At 40.8% G+C, this 7,208-nt stretch overlaps 1 long non-coding RNA gene across 1 annotated transcript; it reads right to left on the reverse strand.

The window, feature by feature from the left end:
- Nucleotides 1-276: 276 nt before the first annotated feature.
- LOC311065436 lies at nucleotides 277-1,852 on the reverse strand. Its single transcript, XR_014602831.1, has 3 exons — nucleotides 1,743-1,852; nucleotides 1,116-1,327; nucleotides 277-644 (listed from the first exon to the last, which is right to left on the reverse strand). It is a non-coding gene; the product is annotated as an uncharacterized lncRNA (long non-coding RNA).
- Nucleotides 1,853-7,208: the final 5,356 nt, after the last annotated feature.

The raw sequence follows: 7,208 nt of genomic DNA on the forward strand, positions 1-7,208 counted from the left end.
CTGAATGTCACCGGTACTCCCACTCCCATAGTTTTACAGTAAACAATAACATCTATAGATGCACAAACTTGGACACATCATCCGTGTTGTTTCCAAATAGTCTTTTTTATTAATTGAACATGCAACACATTCTACCCAGGCATTGAAACAAACTAAATAGCGCTATCTTCAGGCCATGACCTGCAATAAAGTGTCAGTGTGGTCTACAAAGATAAACATTTTCAAACATGCTTTTCAGTGAACATGCATGTTGGGGTCCGACTCAATGTTTGGGTCCTTTAGCCATTTATTACCAAGAGATAAGCAGAACCGAAGTGACTGAGTCTTCTCAAGGCCAATAAATCAATAAAATACGTGAGAAAATATGATGCATGTGTATAAACAGACTAAGTAATGCTATGTCAAGTGTCTGTTATGAACAGACAGATCAGACCTGGGGGGCAGTTCCTGAGATATTCTATGGGCCGTGGCAGAAGCCCACTCTAGCTTCTGTATGCAGTGCATATACTCCATCATCGTCTTGGCCACTTTGAAAGTCTCCTTGTGGTGTAAAACATGTCTCTGGCCCTTCTTGCTCTGCTCCAACAGCAGAGGCTTCATTGTCAAACATGTGGTTCTCAGCAGACATGCTTGTCAAGACTCACCTTGAAGGAAACATAAGACACAACATTAAATGCACAGATTAGATCTGATAGCTCAGCTGATGGATGTACTGTACATTTAAGGTGATTTATTTTCTTTGTAATTACGTTAACTACACTAATTTCTGGGGGGAAAATCCATATTTGACTAACGGTGACATTCTCATCAGCTGTCTGTATGATCTTGAGCACAACTTCAATCCTCTCATAGTTATAGGGAGGATTGAAGCTGCAGGAGGAAGGTATTTTTCATATGGAAAATAAATACAGTCATTATCCAAAAACATCACAAAAGCATGCAACAGGGCTAGATAAAACAATGTTTTACAATCACCATCTGTAACAAAAGGCTGACTGAACAGGACACAAATCTAGGAGCCCTTTGTAATAATCAATAGTCTAATGATGAACTGTTAATACGAAGCGTAAACAATAAACGAATTAGCGGTGGAATATAATCTCCCAATGACAGACCTTGAGCATGGCAGCACTGAGGCTGTCAGTGAGGTTGGTGGTGCTCTGCATCCTGGGCATGATCTGCAGGACACGTTCCAGGGCATCAGCATGGCTCAGTGGCTGCACATCTTCCAGGCCTATCCCAGGATCACCAGCTGCACCAGTGTCTTCCTCCTCCTCCTGTAGCAGCAGCAGGGTTGTGATTTAGCGGTTGATCACGTCGTCTCGATCTAGACCAAAGGTGCTGTTGGAAGCAAAGGGGAACGTCAACGTGTCAATCTAATCCAGAAGGACTTGATGCATGCAGCAACTCCCAGTGATCATTTTAGTCGACAGCATCAACAGTCTTGCACACAGCTTTGTTACATGGCACAGGGATAACATAATGGAAATAGACATCCAATACTGTTGTGAAGAAGACCAATGTGTTAACATATATTGCTCCTCTGTTGTACACTTTACGGTACTACACACACTGGGGTTTAATGCATGTGCAGTGAGCGTTGTTGTGTTCAGATGTGAATATGGAGGGATCGGTTGTTGTTGTGCTACTGCCTGTTCACCGTGAATAAATGAGAGTTTAAACGGAATAAATGTCATGTTTATTAAGTCGAAGTCAACACAATGAACTGTTGGCCAGCAGACCTGCAGTACTGGAGGATGATGTCAGGTGTGATGCTCCTGTTCTTCACCAGAACTGGGATCAGAGCACTTTTCTTCTCTGGGCGCTGGCGGAAAACAGACCGGATGATATCTACAAGCAGGAAAAAACATGGGGTTAAGAAAGGGCAACAGATAAAGGGACAACTTCTGATATTTATGCTAGTCCATATCTCAACAATAATATCAGTTTTTTAAAAATACAATTACATGGAAATGACTTAATGAGAAGTTCTGGAATCCATACCTATATAGGGCAAATATATACATGTTGCCCTGGCTTCAACCATGCCCACAGCCTGACATTAGAAAATTAAAAGTGGATGATTACAAAAAAGAAATAAAATAGGACGTGTATTTCATTTGTTCCCACTGGCATTGCTACAAAATGCTAACAAACTTCCAATTGACATTTCTAAGTAATCGTGTGCCGATTTAAAAACTCTTTAAGACAAGAATGGAGTGAGATGTGCGATATCAAATCCAAATCTTAACTATCCCTTTAACAGTTAACAGAGATTAACAGTCTATGGAGCCAACCTTTTACAAACAGTGAATGGAAAAAATACATTGATATCTAAAATTCTCTATTGCTGCATTCAGGACAATTCAGTCATGTCATGTACAAGAGGATGTACAAAAACAGCCACTCGTTTTGGCTCTGCTGCCTTTTTCTGGGGCTGTGCCTTTGAAAATAATGAACAAACTTAATCATGCACTCCACTGTTTATAGATTTGAGGAATTCCTGGGATTCTGCACCAAGAAAACGTTGACTACAGAAGCGTTATTTTGAAATGTTATTCCTGTGTGGTGTGATGCTTTTGGCTATGTTGTATGCGTTTTATTTTTTTTGTGAATGAATGAAACCATTTCATCATACCAAGATTTTGCTGCAGTTTTGCCTGGTGCTGTCAATAATCTTCCAAAGTATTTTGAAGAGTGGCTTTGGATAGAAGAGTGCAGAGTCCAATAGCCAAGTCACAATCCACCTCTCTCCAGTTCAATACCTTCAACGAATATATAGAAAGATAAAATAAACACACAAGTGACCATTTCTACAGACAACTTTTCACGAGATCACAGGTGAACTCACCTTGTTCAAGAGGCCCACAGCAACCACATTGAGAGACGATAATGTTGTTTTCTGTAGATCTTTCACACAAGAATAGTACTGGATTAGTTTGTTCTTACCATAAAGCTGAAAGAAGAGTAATGAGAAAAAGGACATAATTCAATACCCAAATACAGATATTACTTGCAACTGTCTCAAGCCAAGTCCAGATGCCACAACCTGTATGACCACAACTGTGATACTGCTGTAGGTTATACCTGTGTGCTGAGCTCAGGGTCCATTATGTTGGCAGTAACATGCTGCAAGCAGATGCCATAGCAGTTGACTAGTACTCCAAGGGCCAGCTCCAACTGACTGCACTCTTGCAACATCTGCAAATGTTAGACAGGAGAGGCTGCAGGTAGTTTGAACCTATGGGAGGGACAGGTAACATTTTTACACTACTCTACTAAAAGGGGTGACAGGGTGTCAGAATTACATTGATATCAGTTACTATTCTCTGAATAATAAGCAAGCACTGCACATTTCACAGAAACTCAGGTTAAGGTACGGGTAAGTTGGATGTAATTGTGCCAGTGCCATTTACCTGAGTCGCAAAACAGTTACAGCCTGACAGGCCAGTTTGTGGATGACAGCTGTCAAGTCAAGGTCATCAGCGATCACCATGGACGCACCATCATTTAACATCTGACACAGCCTCTGGGCAGCAGTGAACGGTACCTTTCCTGTGCTGGGATTACAGTGGTGCTCATACAGCTCACTGTGTGGGGTAGGATAAATTAGATAACAGACAAGAAGTGAGCCTCTTCATTCACATTTTAAATAGTGAAGAATCCACATGCTCCAGCCCAGTCTGCTCTTGTTATACATAATCTTATTTTAGTGCAGAATCCCCCAAAATACTGAATTTCTTTAAAGCACAAGGAGGACACCTCGGTAGAGTTTTGGGTTGTTTAGTTACTGGTTAATTACTTTGTCATGGCGTAACTCGTAACATGGCGAGATATATTGCGCTGTTGATTAGAAGTTAATAATCCAAACATAATCCCCTCATTGACTTTACATTGTATGGTGAAATATCTCTCAAAGTCACTCTTTTAGCATATAAATGAATGCAAACAAAGCGGATTCGGCAAATAAAGAACATCACAAAACCCAATAAGGCTCTTCTTTATTTTTTTTATCAGGATACGCGCATCCAGTCTGGGTTTTCTTCCTACTAAGAATAGCTCAATCAACATAAAATTTTCATTTTTATTTTAAACCAAATGCTGTACTGTTTTTTTTTGGCAGAATCTGCTTTGTTCCTTCGTGTGCTAAAAAAGTGACTGTTTCACCGTGCAATGCAAGTCAAAGAGACTTATTTTTGGATTATTATTTTCTAATTAACGGTGCAACAGAGCAAGATATCTCACCAATTTTACAAGTTACATCATGACAAGGTAACTACACAACCAAAACCTCTACCAAAGTGTCAATAAGCATCTTTGGGTACTTAGAAAGCACAATATAAATTTGAGATATTCTTATTATAACATTGTATTGTATAATGGCAGGGGCATAGTCTGTCAACAGTGCCTAATTTAGAAAACTAGCAAAAACAATGATATGATATTGGCCAATATTATAATTATAAAAGCTGTGACCACAACTGTTATCTGTGGCCTGGAATGAGTCTTCAAGATGATAAGGTATGGAAACAATCTTGAGCAACAAATGTCTGCAGAGTGGACAACACAATTGTAAATAGGAATAATAAAAAATAAATAAAGCCTTGTTTAAGCATTAGCAAGGACTAGCTTCCTTTCTCTTGATTTGTTAACCAACCACACATTTGCTGACCTGAGGATCCTAAGGGCCTTATCCACCTTGCCCACCCCCAGGGCACTGCGCTGCAGTTGCCTTCCCAGACGACGCAGACCAGCTTCGGTTGAGATGGTCTTGGTCTTGCCATCAGGATCGTTGGCCACCACTGTGGGGGCTGTGACCTTCCCCTTGGATAAACGACTATTGATTTCGTAGGCAATTATGTGATACTCCTGGATCGCTTTCGAACTTTGGGGTCAGCAAAGTTGGTGGGACTCGGGAGTGAAGAAGATATCAAAATCCTCCTGGAAAGTGTAGAAGTTAATTTGTAATATAGCACATTGCATACACCAGGGCAACAGAAGGTGCTTTACATAAGGCATAAAAAGGCATTTTTATACATGCATGCGCTATGAGCTTGTAGATCTGCTATTTTTGAAAAATCTTGAAAAGGTTTCCTCACTGAGCTCAGGAGCTAAAGAGGAAATATTTGAATATTCAATTGATGAATTCTAATCATAACTAAACTAATGGGGATCACCGTGCACAGTAATAAATAAAAAAGCTTTAATATTTAATTAGTTTAGAAAACAATAAAATGTGTTTACAATGTTAATGTCAGGCAAGAAAAAGGTGAGAAAGCAAACTTTGGATATAAAAGGACTTTTAACTAAGTTTGCAAAAAGAGTACTGAACACTGACTTTAAACAGACTTCTAATAAGCTATAATGATTTCTATTTTTTTGCATTTACAATTAAGTTATTTACCCGTTGTGTTCAAAACTAAAGAATCACCTTCAGGAGGCTGCAAATTGGCCCCTGTCAAAGTCTTAACCTACCCCCCCCCCCCTCCTCCTAAAACTGTCTATTGTACATATTTCTTGTTTTTCATACCAGTAACCTGTAAACTGATTGTATGACGTCCTGCATAGTAGTGTATATTTGTATGTCTTCTTAAATGTCATCATGATTTGAGTGCACAGGGATCTCATTTTAAATAAGCCAAGTGCTTTTATGAGCGATCCAGTTTAGAGGACCTTGTATTGTGAATTGTACTTCCATGTACTTTTACCATGTCTTTCTAAATAAAGTATTCAATCAATCAATCAAGTGTTATGCACACATTAACTTAACTTACTGTAGTATATTGAATATTGAAGACGCCTGTCTGTGTACCTGTGTACTTGTGCCCCCTCCTGTCCAGGCCCCGTAATGACAGTCGATAACATGCCTAGTAAACCCACCATATAACATCCCCTTAAATTTGCACTACTGCCTGCCGTTTCCCTGACTATAGTGTCACCCACTAATAGTCTGTCTTTAACAGCATACACACAGTCACTGTAGTTTATGCCTAAGTTTAAGACATCAAAAACAAAAATGCAATGTCTGTTCCCCTTCGTTCTTTTTTATTATCATTATTTTATATATATATATATATATATCCTTTTACCTGACAAAGTCCTTCAAGTGATCTGTTGGTCTCGTTTTTCTGTGAGAGCGTCTCAGCTCCCCTCCGGCTGCACCATTCTCTCCCTCGTCCTCCTCTGCCGGTGTCGCCGTAGAAACCTCCTCGGCCAGTGATGAGCTGCTGCTATCCTGGGGGGGTCCCACGTTCCCCTCCCCGGTCTCCGTGCAGTCGTTGCCCTCCGTCTCGGTTGCTGTTGCCGCTGCTGCTGCCGGGTGATCCATCTCCTGTCTGCTGAATAGTTGATCCACGTGTCTCCGGTCCACTCTGCTGTTCCCCAACAACACTTGTCTGCTGTTCCCCAACAACACTTGTAATACACTGGTCCAGTGATCTCCTGTACTAAACCTGGAATCCATTTAGGCCCATATCCAAAATTTCTAGTATACACTGTGTCCCCAAAAGAAAGTTACGAGCTGATGCATGCCTGTCGTGATATGCCTTCTGACTCTGTCGCTGTTTTTACTCCACTTTCTGCTTTAGGTCTGGGTGTATTACATTTAATGTGCACCTGAGTTTCCAGCCCATCATCATCTCAGCAGGAGACAACCCCGTCGTAGATTGGGGGGTAATGCGATAACTCAACAGAGCCCTGTTCAGTGTTGTCTCCAATGTGTCACCTGAACTCTTTTTCACAAGGTCTTTCAAGATTTGTACAGCTCTCTCTGCTAGTCCATTTGAGGACGGGTGGTAAGGAGCTGCTGTAATATGTGTGAATTTGTTCTTTGCCATAAACTGCTTACTTGCCTCACTGACAAAATATTGAGCATTATCTGAAACAATTATCTCAGGAATTCCATGTATACTAAAACTGTTCCTCAGACAATTTATAGTAGCTGCCGATGTGGCTGAACTCACAGGATACACATCCATCCACTTTGAGTGTGCATCTATTATCACAAGAAACATTTTTCCCATGAAAGGCCCTGCATAATCTATGTGCAGCCTTCTCCAGGGTTTGTCCGGCCACTCTCAGGGGTGGAGAGGTGCACTAGCAGGAGCCTTCCTGTGCTCTTGACATGTGGTGCATGACTTGACCTTATGCTCTATGTCCATGTCCATATTTGACCACCACAGATAGCTTCTGGCTAAACTTTTCATTCG

Source organism: Gymnoscopelus microlampas (genome assembly GCF_963454915.1).
Source record: "Gymnoscopelus microlampas genome assembly, chromosome: 18".
Lineage (NCBI taxonomy): Eukaryota > Metazoa > Chordata > Actinopteri > Myctophiformes > Myctophidae > Gymnoscopelus > Gymnoscopelus microlampas.